Below are 18,686 nucleotides of genomic sequence, written 5' to 3'. Positions count from 1 at the left end.
GTTATATGAACAACTCCAACAGAGGCAAGATAGATTATGGTTTCTTGGAAAAATCATCATCAAGGTATGGTGGGATACTGTAGAAAATAAATATAAAAAATAGGGCAATATGATTTCTGCAAATGATATCTAATTTCAAAAACACATAAGTGCCTTGAATAACATGAATTTGAGCATTCAATAATAATTCTGATTCATAAAGCTTTATTCAAACATTGAAGATTGAATGATCAAAGTTTTGACCAAATAGAAAGGAATCACAGTAGAAAAATGGATAGGAAACCATTCACACATGAATCTGTGGAAATTACACATGTAACACTACTTATAGAATATTATATTAATATACAGAAGTATACACAAGGTCTGTATTTTTCAAAAAATTATGAACCCTTTACCATTACAAAATAATTCATTAAATAGGCCAAATTACAAAGGCCTATTTTTCCGAAAACTAAAATGCCTTTTTACAATAAATGAATAAAAAAATAACATATAATCCTTTTAACTGATATTCAAATAATGAACAAAATAAATCAAAGATGAATCTTTCGCAAAGTCTTCAAATAGGGGATTAATGGTGGATATTTTTGGAGTGATCTCTGCCTTGGAAAGCCTAAACTTCATCAAAACCTTCGAATTTGGTATTTATCATGAAAATTTGGGAGCTCATTGTCATTTATTGACATTTAACTACCTTTAAATTTGGGAGAGATTGATTCTTTGTTTTATGCGTGGGTATATGGAAACAAAATTCTATATTATAATTCTAAATTTATTCAATGCCATTTGTTTAATTGATTCCCAAGTTGAATTGATGAGGTATCTCATCACAACTGTCCATGAGATTTTTCTAGCAAATTTATGAAAGATAAGCTTCAAAAATCCATTCAAATCTTCAAAATTGTGATAGTTGTGTAAAAACTGAAAAGTCTATTTGAATCATCAAATCCATGATATTTTTGGTTTTCAAAACTTCATGCTCAAAGTTACTATCTTTTACATGAAAAAATGTAAAATAGAGTGTTGCCAAATAATCTGTCAGCGATTTCATTTAAAATATTTGTACCAGTGGTGATAAAATATCTATCAGCACCCCTGAATTTTTTGTGAAAAAGTTCAAACAATTTCTCTCTACCATTACCCCTAAAATTAAATCGTGATAACACCTTCATGAACATAGACACCGGTAGACTTTTTTTAATGCTTATAATTGATGATTTCAACAAGATGATATGGGTTGAATTTCTAAGAGAAAAATGAGAAGCCTTTGAATATTTTAAATACTTTAATGTCATGGTTTAAAATGAGAGAAACTATAAAATAAAGTGCATAAGGTCTGATAATGGAGGCGAGTTTACTTAAAAATATTTTGTTGATTTTTGCAAGCAACTTTGCATTATAAGGCAATTTACCATAGTAGAGAATACACAAAAAAAAATGGTGTAGTGAAGAGAGAAAATAAATTAGTTCAGCAGCTAGCCAGATCCATGATGGGGAAAGAAATATGCAATTGAGATTTTGGGCTAAAGCTATTTACATAGTAAGTGCGATTCTCAACAAATCACACTTTAGACCAAACATTGATAAATCCCCATATGATATTTGGTATGGAAGACCTATAATAGTCAAGCATATCCAAGTATTTGGAAGAAAATGTTATATCAAAAGGAATGATGAAACAATCCATCCCAAGAAGGTGGATATTCTAAACTGAGTTTGTGACAAAGTTCTTGGTATAAACCTCAAGTCTCGATCTCTATATAGATTGAATCATTCAGGGAAGAAGCAAGAATTTTTGGAGGCTCTTGAAGCCCTACTTTATGAAGCTCTAAAGGATAATCCAATAGCCCTCCCTAAGTCACATACTCAAGTGGGGAAATTGAAGATTTGTTGGAGCCCTAATCAATTCCATAGACCTACTTTCATCAAAGCGATAATAATCCAAGGTCCATCCTTGTGGATCAAAGGCATAGATGCTTAACTATTCTAAAGAAAAGTGTCAAATTTGGAAAACCTAGTGAGACTGCATCCTTTTACAAGCAAATAAAGTTTTTTTGGGCCTTTTCTTTAGTCCTCACCTCTGCAAAAAGATCTGAGACTTATCCTACCTTACAGAAAAGGTGTACAAAGGGAATTCTAAGTAAATCGAATACATAATTCTTGAAATTGAATTGTTGATCAAGCTACTTCTATAAGATTGCACTCTCTAACTAATAGAGTAAAGAGAATATATAGTTTTGTAAAGTCACATCAATGGTATGTATACTACATTATAGAAACTTCTTCATGATTACAAATCCAATTAATGGCATACAAATTCTTTGTGTATAGAGCGAGTTCTTGAAGAAAAATTGAAATTTTGTGCACAAGTTTTACACATACCATTTGACTACATACTTGTGAAAAATCATAGATCGAAGTTGTCTTCTATATAAATCATAAAGGTTTTCAAAAAGGGGTCATCATATTCACTGGAGTATTTTGTATAGAGATCCAAAATCGTTGAGTATCGAAACTCCTATGTATATATTTGCTCTAAAATTCATGAGTTTTGAAGCATTACCTTACCCGAAAATTTGGAATCACGAAGGTTCTGAGTGAAATCATATGTGCATAAGTAATCTTTGGAGAGATCCTAAAGTCTCTGTTTATTGAAACATATTATTGTTTCCAAGTGAAATTCATCAAAAAAATTGAGCATGTTGCAGACCCAAATTAAGTATTGTGTAAGGTCACCTACTTGTGGATGAGGAATGAGTTCTTGACATAGTCTTTGCATACATGTGGAAGACCTAGATTGAGCCAAAGGATATTTCTAAGCCCATCGGTAATTTCATCATCTTTCTCAATGTCCTATGTAGAAAGAAATTTATTTGATATATGGAACCTACAATGGTAAAGTGGGCACATATACTTTTCTATAGTTTGAAACCCATCAAGTGATAGTGAGGTTGGCGTACATTAGTACATATACACACAATGAATTCTAAATCTAGATGTGGGACCAACCTTTAAATGAAAAGGGTAAATTCTCGAGTGCAACTATATTAGCTTTGATAAAGTTGGGAAGGCTAACTATAGGCAGAGTGATAGAAACCTAGTGCAAGATAATTGACTATCATATTCTATGGAATAAATGTAAGTGACATACATGTAGCAAGTGTATCCTAAATAGTTGGGACCTGTCCAATTCAAAATGACTTCAGAAGAAGAGTAGCAGTTTATTGATAGTGAGAAAAAAATCAGTCCAGAAGGAGTATTATCTGAGGGATCTCTAGTGTTCAACATTTCTGCATTTTTCAAGGAGAACAATAAACTTGAGGGCACCTCTAACTACTAAGGGTGGAAGAAGAGGATAGACTACATCTTGATAGAGAATGATGTTAAGGTCATTGTTTAAGGAAAAGTTCTATAAACAGACAAGAAGACCATGGATGATTGAGTTCTACAAGAGCAAGATAAGATCCCAAAGGATACTAATTGAATCCTCCAAGGACCATCTCATTTCATTTTTAGCAAAGCTGAATAAGGCCAAGGAGATATATGACAGGCTAAATAAGTTATATTGTGTTAGCACTTCAAGATAGAAGATAGCCTTGAGGAACAAGTTGTAGAAGATCAAAGTTTCATTTGATGAAGATATGGAAACATACATAGTCAAGATATCCCAATTAAGGGATTAGTTGTAGGCCCTTGACGAGATGATCTTCAATCCAAAAATAATAACAATTATCCTCAATGCTATACCTCAATAATGTAGCTCATTTATGTTCAACATTTATGCAAGGAATGAGACCTCCAGTTTTGATAATCTATGGTCTCAATGTATAATGAGAGAATACCGTTTGAAGACCAAGGAGGATACTAATCCTCTAGGAAAGTATCAGGCATATGCAGCAAGGATGAACAAATTGAAAAAAGTAAAGTTTGGAAGGTCTCAACATCTGAAGAAGAAGAAATAAATTACAAGGTCCTTTAAATATAACAAACTAGGACACTACAAAAGAAATTTCCCAAAGCTGATGAAAGAGCCTAATTCAAGGAAATATACCAAACAGAAGGATGGAGCTCATGTAGTTGAAGAGGTCAAAGAACCCATAAGACAAGGGAAGAATATCCTAGGGATTTTTTCTTCTAATAATGTTCCATCATATTGATAGTTTGTACTATTGGAGGAGGGCATATAGTTGCATTGGTAGAATGCATTACATCATGGATTGTGACATATGATACTTTGAACATTTTATTGTAGTTATGACATATGTACTTGGCATTCATCCAACTGACGTTGATTCTATGTTGCAAGTTGAATGATATTGTATAATTATCATGTATATGTGATTTCATGGGGTGATTTATTCTAGGAAGAATGGCCATGATGATATAACCATCAATATCTACCCTATATGTTTTGAAGTATGTCTCTAAGGAAGCATGTTTCTTAATTTACAACACAATAAGTTGATATGTAGGACTAGATGGTTGGCCGAGACACGGTATCGATGATTCTGCTGAAAACTCTAATGATGATGACAATCCTTGATGTCAATACTGATCTGGTACTATGATAATCTCTGCACAATCCTACTATATGAAGAATCTATGAAAATCATCATTCCATTGAGTTACTTCCTTGGAACGTGGTATGAAGAAGATTTTGTACCTCATGATGACATATGTGAGAGAATGTTGCAGATGGTTTCATGATCATATCCTAGATCACTTTATTCATGTTCAGAAGCAGCCACATTCATGCTCTATGATGATTGATTTGTGATGATGCAACCATTGCAGGTCGATGATGTGGAAAGTGATGGTTGACCCTATATTGATGATGATGCTACTACACTTGGAGAGATTTATGGTTTTTAGAGAAAGCTCACATGTTTGATAATAATGACGATGATAGATCCATGAGAGCTAATATAAGGTAACTGGTGATGATTGATATTAGACACCCCTCCTGGTTAAGAGGGTGTGGCAAACATGGTCCTCTACTTCATGTGGCTTGCACTGGACTAGGGCTAACAACCATAAGTCTCCTTGAAGGCCATGGGGAGAGAATGGCATTTAGAGGATTGGGTAAGCATCTAAGACCGATACTCCTTGAGGGCTATGTGTCCAAGATAGGTAGTAGTCTCATGGCTGACACTCTTTGAGGATTTGATAGGGTATCCAAGAGAATAGTGGTCAAAGAGGACTGATATTATTTGAGGATTGGAATCGAAGAGAAGAATAGTATTAGAGGGATATACCTGGTGAACGCTCAGGTGTGATATGTGCCCTGGAAGGTAGTGTGTGTCCCACATAAAGCCTCCTAGAATTGTGCATTGATCTATTGAGAGATATAGCTTGTTATTCAAGGAATTTCTTTGATAAAAATGTTGGTACATTGATTATAATGTTAATTTTGAAGATGGCTTACCAATCTCACTATTCTTATGAGAATGTTGCAATGGAAGTATTTTCCTTATACCAATTGTTGATAATGAATACCTCCCTAGTTAAGAGGGAGTGTTGAAAATGTAACTAGGTTCAGTTTTCATTTAATGTACTGGGTCATGAACTGATGATGTACCTGTATCAAGAAATGTAATTATTGATCTACTTGTCAAAAAGGAAAAGGAAAAGGAATTATTTGTAAAAGAAAATTATTATTTTTGTGGTCCTAGGACATAACACCCATTAAGTGCTCTAGGGTACTTGTTGGTAAGTCGAAGGGTCAAGGTCATGATAAACTAAGCCCTAGGAGAGCTCATGTCTCAAGAAGGAAAATTATTGTTGTTAATTTTAATGTAAAGAAGCCCCCAAGTGATGGGTCAACTAATGAACACCAAGTCGACCTAGAGAGGCTAATTTGCTCTCACATGAAGGTTATTTAAAGAGGCATTCACTCATCATTTGGATATACCAACTAAGAAATATATCTCTATGATCCAAAGAAGAAAAAGGAAGATCTGATCCAGCAAAATAGTGGAGAGAAGAAGAGAAAATTTCTGGAAAGAAGAAGAAAGTATTATTTTTTTGTTGTCTTGGCTCACACGTGAGAGTTCCTTGGAGGAACTAGGGTTTCCATAGAGATATTTTTGCAGGGATTTGGATTGAGTTACTGACTAGCCTATCACTTGGGTTTGGCATGGTTTGGGTCTTATAAATCTTCATTGGAAAGATTTCATTAGAAGACATATTTTCTGGGTTTTCCCCTCTTAGGGTTTTTCCATGGCTTAGAGCCTATTTCTGGTGTATTTTGTGTTTGAATTGATCTTATTTATTGGAATTATCTTAATAATAACAATAAAAGAATAAAAATATGATAATGATTTAATATATATCACAAGAATTTTCAAAGTAGTAAGAGAAAACAATTTTAAATGAAGCCCTAATTCCATGCCCAAGCATGAAATTACATGGTCTTGTTGGTTGCTGGTTTTATTTATAATGTTGGCTTTGACCTTTTCTATCATGCTATTTCGGTTTTGGCTATGAGGTTTCCCTTCTTGAGGTTTTTAATGACTATTGTTATGGGTTTTGTGTCCTTTTATATGGATTTCCCTTGTTTTCCTCTTGCATGTGCCTTTCGATTTTTAAAATCTAAATTGCTTGCTTGTGTAAATCTTGGAAAGAGGGCGATATAATGGCTATGGTAGCCATAATTGAGAAAAATAAAAACCTAATGGGATGCTTGTTTCTATGAGAGTAATGGATATAAGTATATGTATCCAGGAAACTAGAAAGAAGGGAGTTTTCTTAACCTTGAATAGGTTGATGGATATTTTGCATATGTTATTATGCTAACAAATGTTTACTTACTGAGTATGTGATTATGTTGATGGATATATATATATATATATATATATATATATATATATATATATATATATATATATATTACATGTGTGATTATGTTGATAAACATTTGTAAGATGCATCCAAGATTATGATAATGGATGGTGGTATATGACACACGTTCATACTGTCTAATTTATAAATGATTACATCTATGAAAATTCCATTATTTCTTATAATATTGCGAGGATTCATTCAAATAAAAGATGATTACTCAAAAATATAATTGATGGTATGGATGGAACAAAAGGATTTACACCATGATGAGGGATCTATTCTGAAGAAAAGAGAATTTTTCTAATTATTAGTTATGTGAACATAACTCTTACATTGTGCTGAAGTTATGTGAAAGGACATGGAAAAACAAATGAGGAAGTATGGCCCAGTTCACATGTACAGGGACAAGGTAGTCTTTGTATTAATGGAATCATGGTGATGTGTCATGAGAGACAAGGTGGTCTATATATTATTGTGATATTATGTAATGTGTAGTAGCACATTGATTAAATATTTCAATAATGGGGCAATTGTGATACACTAACAAAAAAGATTTTAATTAATTACCATGAAGCATGCTATGACCATATGGTAGTTTTGAAGGAAAGGATGTTCCTTGAATTTCAACTCCTTCCAATGCGAGGAAGCATTGCCAAGGGATGGATCATTTGAGGGACTGAGAAGTATAGAATGGGATGCCTAAAATTGGAAGGTGAGTGATAGCGTGGAGAGGGGATAACTGGATTGCTCGAGGGATAGAGAAGTAGGTAATGGAAGGCCAAAAAATAAATTGGGTATTTCTTGGTCATGATCTTAGCGGATTGGAATTAGAAGAACATTGGGATTGTATCGAGAAGCAATGATCCTGGAAATATTCATTGGAATAAAAAGAATGCAAGAAGAGCAATGCTAGATATTGGAGACATACTACCCTCCATAACAAAGGAAATAATCCAAGACAAATATGATGCAAAAAAAGAACCAGGAAATTATGAAGAGCCATAGAAGGCGGACGATCAGACTAAAATTTTCCTTCATAATTGTTTAGTTGTTGGGCACACAACTGTGAATGTGTGACCTATAAATATATGTAAACATTGTAAAGAAATCTAAATATAAAACTATAAAGGAAATATTAATTTGGTTTACTTATTTATCATGTTTCTCTGTGTATAGAGACAGAGAAAACCAAGGACGGTGTTCCCCCAAGGGGGAGGGGTCTGTAACAACACAACCAAGAATGACCTTATTCAACCATGTAGAAGTAGCATGTAATTAAATTAGTAAAAATAATTATGGGTTGAGTAAGGGACACATATTCCAAGAGGTCTGGGGGGGTCAGTTTCTTAAGAATTTCAATTACTTATTGAACGATGGAACAATATGAAGTATATGACAACCATTAAAGCATGATTATTGAGTATTGAATGCAAAAGCATAGTCTATGGAATGGGACTAATGTTGGAAATTAATTGGGCTGCAACAACAAGGAAAAGCCCATCCTCGAATGGAAACCACAATAAGGCAAGAAAATAACAAAAAGATAGGAAAAAATAATGAGAGACAGAGTGTTGGAAAGGAACTACGCAACATCAAAAGAAAATAAAATGAGTGGGAAACAACTCGGTTGGGGGTAGCGGTCTTCAACACTAAGGAATATGAATTATTTTCAGAAAAGAAGAAGGAAATCATAGAGTGATAGGCTAAGAGATAGAGATCGACTTAGGATAATCCATAGAAAGGGAAGGAAGCTTGGATTAGGGTGGTTTGACTCTTCCAAAAAATATGAATTAATAGAGGAAGAAAAGGCAATGCTCAAGGTTAGGGATTTTTTTGGCAACAAAAGAGACAACACTTAGGTTTGGATAATTTGGTTGGACAACCGGGGTGTATAGGCATTTACCTCTAAAGACTCTTGTGCATCAGTGAACCATTGAGTGGCTAGTGGGTGGAGGAGGAGGAACCTCTCTAGACCTTTTTTCAACAGGTTATTAGTGTTATTTCCCTTGAGAAATACAACCTCAAATATTGGAATCTGGCTTGAGGGTGATAGATGCAAGTGAGTTTTGGATGTAGTTGTGTAGGGTTGGGTGGAGAGTCGAAGTCCTAGACTCATTTTCCCTCTCTATTGAATTAAGAAACATTTTCCTTGCACATATCTTTGTATGGTTATCATGTGGCAGCTTAATGAAATGATATGATATACATACTTTACTTGACATGGTTGGATTAATTGTGTTTAAGTGTTGAATGATTTATTGTGCTCTTTTATAGGAGTTCTATATAGGTTGTTTGATACACCACTTAATATGATTGAAGAGTGGTTGTAGGAAAATAAATTGTGGGTTGATTTTGTTGTGATATTTATCCCAAGTCTCTTTGTAGGTTTTATATACATAAATGTGTGCACCTACAAACCATATCTTGACAGCTTGAATGACTTGGACTAGGTTCTAGGATTTAATTTTGTGTGGAATCCCTATTTGGTGCATGAAGTATTGCATGTTTCTCATAGATGAATGTCTCATTCCTTGTGCATGTGCCTTCTTATAGTGGTAATTCACTTAAATTCTGAGTTGAGAATCTTGACATGTAGCATGCATTGGGGGTGGCTTTATATTGCATTGCATTATCTAGCTGAACCATTTCTAGTATGGCATGAAAAGTATGATGCATGTTGCAACCATGTTAATAGGGAAGGGTTGACCCTTGTAGCTTTGGAGTTTCACGGTTACAAGATTAAGTAAGGGGCGGATTATCCTTGAGGTTTTGTTGGGACACAATGATGATGGTCATTTGTGGTTTAGAGGAGTTTTAGAAGAGAGTCCTTGTCCCTGACTCAGTTTCTATGTGGACTTAAAGATAAGTATCCATGAATTTTTTCTTACACTTAAATGATCATGTTTCATTGTTGTTAATAAAGGTTATGGATTCGGGACTATAGTTGTGATAATAATGCTTGTATATGTGGTGCACCTTGTGGGGATATTCCACTAAGGTATGTATATTGAATGTATATGTGCATTATGCTTGAATCTAGAAGCAAAATGTGTGTGATGACCTGCTAATGGAAAAAACAATGTGTCTGATGTCTAAGAAATGCATTAAATCACATAAAAATAATGCCTAAGCTATGGAGTTGAGGATGCATTTGAATCTGAATGAAATTCCTAAAAATGTTAAGAATAATACATTAATGACAGTAAAAGAACTTAAAGATATATTATAGACCATAACTAATCTTGAACTGAACATTGAAAAGCAATGGGTTATGTGACCCTTTTATTAATGAACAATTTATGTAAAAGACCCTTTGGTAGCAAAGTTGGTCACTGTATACAATTGATGTAGTTTCTTACACGTTCTTCTGCGGGTAGGAATGCAACATATGGACATTAAGGGGAGTTTTATCGAGGCTATTCAATCCTTGTAGCCTTAGTTAAATGTCCCTTGACCTTTCATTTGTAACATCCTCCATTCCCATGACAAGGAATTTTGCGATGAGGGCTACATGTCCATGAGAATAGCCAAATGCCTCAAAGACCCTTGAGTGTCATCGTGGAGCATCTGATAGGGTTGTGTAAGAACATCGAACCCATAGCGTGTCACTAGAGAGGTGAATTTCCTTCAGGAGCTTACTTAATGTCCTTAACAGGAGACGTTCAGAAGGTTTCTAACATCAGTATACATGGAATTCCCTGTCCTTAAATAGGGAATACATGAAGGCTAGGAACTCATTGGAATAAATTTCACCCAAGGTTAGGAGGGGTAACTTTGTGGAGCTCCTTAGATTGGAATTGGTGGAATTTCAAAACCATGAAGAAGACATGGGGGATTAACTGACCTCTAAGATGAATCTGCGATCAAGAATATTAGTTTGAGGAGGCCTATGCAATCGTAAGGATTTTTCTTAGGGAGATCATGGAGATATGTGCCTAATATGCTGCATGATGTATACTAGGTTCTTATACCAATAGAAGTCACAATTTTGAATGACTAAGGTTAAGCCTTGTAATATTGTACATACCTTTTCTTTCTGCAAATGTTTTTAATATTAAAAAATTAAAAAATGTAAAGAGGGTATGTCCTCAAAGAACAATCAAAGGACAAAAAGAATAAGAAAAGGTTAGAAAATGAAAATATATGAACCCCCCAAAAAAAAAGAGACCATGAAAGCGTGCAAGTCAAAATGCCACTACTATTTACTTTTATTCATAATAATGATTGAGTGCAGCTTGTTATTCATGCCACAATCCATGGTAATCAAACTGTTTAATCTTGATTATACCATGTTTTGAATTTTATGTTTATAGTTAGAGAATAAAATCTGACCAAACAGTTTAACCTAGGCAAATCATTAGATAGGTAGAGTAAATAAAGGGAGCTCATGAGTTTAATCTAAGCCCTTGGATGATATAAGGTTAGAATTAGATAGATTACTTTTCAAAATAAAAGGATTGATAAGGTTTTTCTAGCCTAAATGCACCCAAATAAACTGAAAAAAAAATGGTAGAGTGAGTAAATGGGTAAGTAGAAGAAAGGTTGCAAAAATATCAAGTGATTACACAAAAGCACTTATGTCATGTTTTAAATGCATTTTTCAAATGTGCATAAGCAGTAAGCAAAGAAAGGACAATGGTTTACAACTTGGTTTATTTAACATCCCCTCAGTCACTACTTACTAATTTCCCATAAATAAGTTCTAGTACTTTAAATCCTACAAGTCAAAGAGGCTCAGAGCATTTCTCTGACTTTTGGAGGGACCGGACCCTCGGCTTGATGACTTATGGACAACAAGTGCTAGAGTCCCCTTTATAAAAATTCATCCCCCTTCATTTTCCCTCATTTCCCTAATAAAACCCCCTTTTCCTAAGGTTAAACTCTATTTACCTAGGAAAAGTGAACCACCCCCATGTAAATCCTATTTCACTAAAAAACCCACAAAAACACTTTATCCTAAGTATAAAGCGAAGTACTAAAATAATACACTTTACCCTTTTATTTAAGGAATATTCACTCCACCCATCACATTTCATATTAATTTCTAATTTTATTATATAATCCCCAAAATTCCATTATCCCGTATTAATTAATTTCTTTATATAAATAACCCAATCCCTTAGTTTTTATAAAAACTATATAAATCACCCCTATCCTGACAAAAGTTATTAATCCCGCGATTAAGCCCTGCCCGATCACTTAACCCAGGATTAATTCCTAAACTAATCCCATACCACCAAAGATTAAACCTATGGGCCCCCCCAACTCCCATTCATTTCCTCCGCACATCTTCTCCGCCCGACTACCGTTTGATCATCACCCCCCTCATCTGACAACCTACATCCATATTGGTTGAACTCAATCGCCGACCTTTACCCACCCGATAAGGCGGTTTTCTCTGGCCCCCTGAATGCTACGTGTTGTGCTCTAAATCACATCGATTGACCCCTCTTAAAAACCACCCTCGCCACAAAAGCGGTACGATGGCCCTCCAATACTGCTTCCCCGCTTAACTGAATAAATTGCCAACTATTCATTTGTAAATGAACCCACCAAAAAACCATTGTTTTTCTATAAAAGGTCAAAAATCCCTCTTTTCGCCCTTTTCACTCATTTTCCTTGTAAAACTGAGAAAACCTTTGCGACTCCTACCAATGCTGAATTGACCAACAAACCTCCAAATTCGCTCCAGAAGATGCTGCAGATAGCCCAACTGACCTCCTAGTCTGTACCAGAACCGTACAAACCACTGCAGCTGCCACAAACCACCAATTTGAAGCCAATTCACCCAATTCTAGGTATTTCACCATAGAATACCACTCCTTGTTCTAAATTGGAAAAGTTCAGCCTGTCAAGCATTCTCATTAAGTCAAATTAATTGAAAATTAGCTTAAATTTAAGAACACCTGCGGCAAAAACCCTCTAAGAAGTTCCAATTTCCATTTTAAACCTATGAATAAGCCCCCAACACCTAATTTAAATCCACAAGAACTAAGCTATGGTTGCCCCTGTTTCCTCGGACATTAGACCAATTACAACTTCCCATTTGGACTCGGCCACCTTCCCTTGGCTGACAGGGATTTCCAAATCAAATATACATCTACCTAGGGAAACTTTCTTAGAATCCATTGCCAAATTAGGGACAGATACCTCAATCATGCTGATGATATTGACCTTTGGGAGTCAAATTTGCCCAAATATCAGTTCCCCCAAGTACATATCTTCCCAGAAATTGTTCATATGTGCCATGCATGCTACATCCCTAGCCATAGAACCATAATGTCTCATGACCAAAAGGTGTTGTTTACTATCACAACTGAATCCATAAATGAAATGTTGCAACTCCAACCAGGACCAAACCTGAATCCACTCTCTATTGGAGATTTGTTAGAAAATTATTCCAAACTAAGTCCCTCTAGACTGGCTCAATTGTTCCAAGATTTCATTGTTGAAGAGAATCACATTCCTAAAATTCCCTACCCATATCTTTATGCCACGTTCTATGAAAGGGGAAAAAAATCATTGCCATGATATCATGTGTCCTAAGCTACTCTTCTGATGAATTTTTTGATGAACTTATCCTTGCTATCATGTCAATCTATTCCCCAGGACACAACCTCCTAACGTTGTGTACAATTACATTGAGTTCATAGCTCAGAGAATGCATGAATAGTTCACCAGGATGAACAATGAAAGAGTATTCAAATACTCATATGTCCTCTACCATATGTTCTTATATTATCAACTAGACAAATTTCCTTTTCCCCTCCAGAAGATGGATACCAAAGGCCAACATAGGTCTGTCATTTTTGGAGACCAATGTTCCATAAGTATATCTCACCATACACTTATTCAGATTTCATAGACTCTTTTGTACATCCAGTCATGACCATGCTTACAGGAAATTATCCACCTAAGATAAGTCTAGAGATAAAAAGAGTCCTCCAACTATCCAAACAAACCAAAGTGGGAGATTGGTACCTGTACCAAAACCATACAGAGATAAGGATTTATGGGTGCCATCTTGCACCATATAAACTACCCAAATACCTCCCCATGAGGTTATTTTATTTGGAGTAATATAGGAAAATAATGAACTCAGATGAAGTAAATTTTGTTTCATCCAAGAAGAAAACCCAGTTTAGAATCAAAGATCAATTAGGCCCCTTCATCTGCAATTCTAGAGAGGTGGGGAAGGAAGCAGACCAAATTTTGCAGCAAATGAAGTTCCAACAGAGTTTCATGTGGAGGTATGATCCTCAAGAATTCATGATGAGATTGAGAAAAAAGGCCATGTTGGGACCTTATATCCACCACCCCATACTAGAGATAGAAAGATATGAAAATCAATCGGAATGGGTGGAAAACGCTTTGGTAGACAGAGATAGTACAAAGGTAGATGTAGAAAATGCCTTATGTGACTTGGAAAGGCAGTTTGATGAAAGCTCGTTTCTGCAGGTACCTAAACAGCAAGAGCCAGCCATGAGCACCCCTCTTATCATGCAGACTCCTCAGAATGAGGAGAAAAATCCGAAGAGAAATAGAGAAGGAGCTTCTACTTCAGGCATGGAAACATCTAATGTAGAGTTTGAAACCAACCACAACAAAAGGCAAAGGCTCAATCCTCTTTCTAAATAGGAAGATACAGAAGAATCATCAAAGGTGAGCAACACAGAGGTAGACAGAAGTAGGCCCACAACTCCATCTGGAGACATACAAGAGCCATCCACATCACAGACTCAGATGTTGGAGAGGTAACTAAGTGTGGAAGTGTCTTCATTCAATAGGCCTGCTGACAAAGCAAGACATAAAGGACAGATATAAAGAAATCAAAATGAGGAATGAGAAGCTCAAAACTCAGACTTGTGCACAATATCTGAAACTCACTCCCACGAATCAAACAAGACTGATGTCAGCTGTTAACATCAAGGAGGGAAAAATTCAAATGTCCTTTATCAAACCTACAACACAGCAGCACAAGACATCTTCAGATTTCAAAAGGGTTGACTTTGAAGTATTAGCGAGGGATATTCATCCCATAGACAAGATCGAATTGCATAAACAAGCTGGAGAGTTGATATACTCCACCTTTACAGGTAAATCCATAGCTTCCCATCAACTACAAAACTCATTAAACAACATCTCGGCACAGTTTCAGTTGGAGAAGGCCTCCTCATAAGCCAAATATACAAGGGTCAAGTCTCTGGAAGACTTAGTTATTAAGTTGGGAAATGATCCCAAAGATATAAAGGCTACTGAGCAGCTCATAAATAAGAAGAACGATGATATTGCTACACATAAGAAGTAATTAAAGATACCTTAGCTGCTACATCCTAAAACACTTGAAGTCTTAGAGAGCCAAACCAGACATGAAGAGTTGATGGACTAGGTCATAAAACTTAATGATCAACTAAGGGAGACAAAGAAAGAGTTGGATATCTTGATCCAATTAAAACAAAATGACATTGCCACAACTTCTACAAATGTCATCCCTACAATATCTACTACAGTCCCTTCCACACTGGCAGCTTCACTAGCACCTACAACTCCACCTGCCACAACATTGCCAGTCACAACAGAGTCTACATCAACAGTAGGTACATCAAGAGAAAAGGAAGCAGAGTTAGTTAGGGCCATGAAAGAGATTTCTATTCAGGCTATAGAAATGAACAGACTGAAGGAAAATGTGGCAAGTTTAGAAACTAACTACAGACTTGCCCAAATTATGCAAAAGGAAGAGGCACAAAAGGCCAACAAAATGAGTGAAAGAGTTAAAGCTATGGAGGAAGACTTGACATTAGGGAAACCCCTCGGGAAAGCAAAGGAATTGTTATGGGTCAATATTATTGACTTTGTTAAGGATATTTGGCCTTGTATTCAAGTTATTTTTGAGCAGACAGAACTGATAAAGATAGCTACAGTAGCTATTCAGAAAGTTAAGGAGGAATTGGGAGACATGCCTAAGGATGCCAATAGACTCATCCAATTCATTCACAACAAAAATAGGTATGAGCTTCATGAGCTAGATATATAAGATAGGACTGAAACCATTTTGGAAATAAGGAAGGTCCTTTCCAAAAGAAACTTAATGCTAAACTTGGAAGAAAAGTGCCATAACATGGAGGTAGCCATTGAAAGATTCATGGCCAAATTCCAAATTTTGAGGGAGAAAGGATTGCCTAGTCCATTGGTAATTAATGACAAACTGATGACACAACTGGACTATGATAACAGACTCAGGAAGTTGGCTAAAGAACAAGCTAGCACTTCAGCTATAAAAGCACTGCCAATAGGCAAAGTTTTGTATAATACATTTGAGAACTTGTTTTTTCTCTAGCATGAGATAAAACACTTGTTCATCACTAAGCCCAATTTTTCCAAGTATACTGAAGCTGATGAGATATATAGGCAGATGATGAATGTCAAATTACCTGATGCAGAATGGTGGGAAAATATGACTGATTTACTGTGAGAAATTTACAGTAAAAAAATTAACATATACTAAAAGTATAATAGCTAGGTAAACAGATGAAAACAGGTCAACATGCCAAAGTGTATCAGTGTCAAAGAGTATCAGGTGAAAGATAAAATTTAAAGAAGATTCCAGCGTAAAAGAGCACAACAGAAAGGCAACATAAAGGGATACAAATCCAACCATAAAAGCCAGTAGCACCACAACAAAAGGGACATCATGAAACAATTCAATAGTTGTCTCTATCTTCCTGCGAGAAGATATTTTGTATTTCCTAGATTAAATCTCAAGTTTGTTTTGAGATATTTTGTAATAATTTATGTATAAATAACTCATAATTTGAAGTATGTAGGGGTGGATTCTTAGAAATTTCTATAGAAATTCTTGATCAAAAGATTGTAAGCTATTGTATCGCTGATTGGACCAGCAAGCTGGATTAATGAATAAAGACAAGATATTTCACAGGATTCATGTGTAGAGTGAATTGCAGACAAGTATTTTCTCTTGTGTTGTTATCTTTCATAAAGTTTTCCCACAATATTTATTGTATATCTGAAATCTAAATGCTATAATATGGAATGATATCTCAGAATTTGCTTCATTGCACTTTTTTTTTAACTATTATGCATTTTAATGTTTTCTACTAATTATCTAAGTTAAGGAATTCTTGATTCCTCCTTAGTTTAGGTTGTTTCCCTATAATCTATAGCAAAGGATTCTTAGCTGCGCTTTGTTTCTGATTATCCTCTATTCCTCGTTTTGATCTTGGTCTGAGAATTCTTAATTGATCTCTCACCCTGTTTAAGACCATTTCACCCATATGGCCCAAAGACCTACACTTTACTCTACTAGCTTTCCCTTTGAACACTCCCTTTAATGAGTTAAATCCAGTTCTGTTGCCCTTCTTTGACTCCATAGCCCAATGTTCCAAAGACATCATTCTATCCATATTTTTTAAGGATTCCACCATCCAACCTTCAATATAAATAAAAAAACCCCCTGAACCTTCAGAACTAGCTTAAAATCCCAGAAAACAAAGCTAAATCATATAGATAGAGCCCTCTATGAGCCATAGGTTGGCTAGAGCCTATGCTTACAAGTTGGTTTGTGGTTACCTCAATCAGTTCCTTCTTTTGAAAACTTCTAGGGAAAAGTTCTGAGTGATAACAATGTAGAGCTGAAATTCCTCGATTTAGCCATAGTAGAATTTTAAGGAAAAATTAGTCATTGCAGCAAAACAAACCGAAGCCTAATATTATAGAAAGGATTGGATGCCCTTATTCCTTACAGAAGTTGAATCCCTAAGCGGGAAGCCTTCCTATTGGAGGAGCTAGGTTCTCCTTTCATGTGATTGATTGAGATAATGATGACATGACATAAAGGTATCGAACAAGTTGAAACCTGTAAGCCAATTTAATTAGTTGTTGAGAAGTTTGTCACTGGATGGACCAGAGATCGTCTCTAAATAGATCCCATAATAGAATGCTAATGTTGGAAGTTATAGGAGGACTAAACCCCAAAATCCTGTAACTTAGTGCGAATTGGAATTTAATTGGAGAGCCAAGATCCAGGTTTGAGGATCCCAGGTGGATTGGTGGTAGTGCACTATTGGTCATGGAATAACTAACGTGGCCCAGAGCACAGAGCCTAGAGGGTTATTCCTGGAACATCTCTAAAGGAGAAGTCAATATTGAAGAGTAGGGATGACACGACACATGACGTGTGCATGGTGGTGCTACTATTGGTGGGTGGATTGGCCCACAATCGACATAATCCTAGATCAATAACTGGGAACCTCTTAGAAGGTGCAAGTAAATGAGAGACCGAATTGAAGCATAGGGTTGAAACAACAGATGATGTGTTCTTGACGATGATAGTATTAATGGGTGGGTTGGCTGGCAACTCACATAAGCTCGAATGCATAGTCTGGAAGGATTAAAAGATGATCTAATAGAAAATACTAGGCAAAGCCTAGTGGGATGACGTAAGTGATGTACATGGTCGGGCCTGCACCATTGTCATAGCGCTATTTATTGGAGACTGACAACTTGTTGAGATTTTCCCGACAAAGTTTTCCCAGAGGAATAAAATGGGAGCTAAGTAAAAGGCATCAGGAGGAATCCAACGAGATGATGTAATTCATACCACACAACAATACACACAAATCCCTATTGGTCAAGGACTGACCACTTGCCAGGTCATCTTGATGATATGATCCCAAAAAAATAGAGAGGAAATGCAAGGGAGGCATCGTGGTAAAGGAAGTGGGATGAGGTGGCATGAGTTGGATGTGGTGGACCATTGGGAAAGAGGCCATATGGCCCCACCATCCATGCAAACTTGGTAAGTGAAACCCGAAAGGAAGTAA

This window comes from Pinus tabuliformis, chromosome 1_2 (genome assembly GCF_031772625.1).
Source record: "Pinus tabuliformis cultivar Carrire ecotype Pingquan chromosome 1_2, CPIR1, whole genome shotgun sequence".
Classification (NCBI taxonomy): Eukaryota; Viridiplantae; Streptophyta; class Pinopsida; order Pinales; family Pinaceae; genus Pinus; species Pinus tabuliformis.
This window is presented reverse-complemented; position numbering follows the sequence as displayed.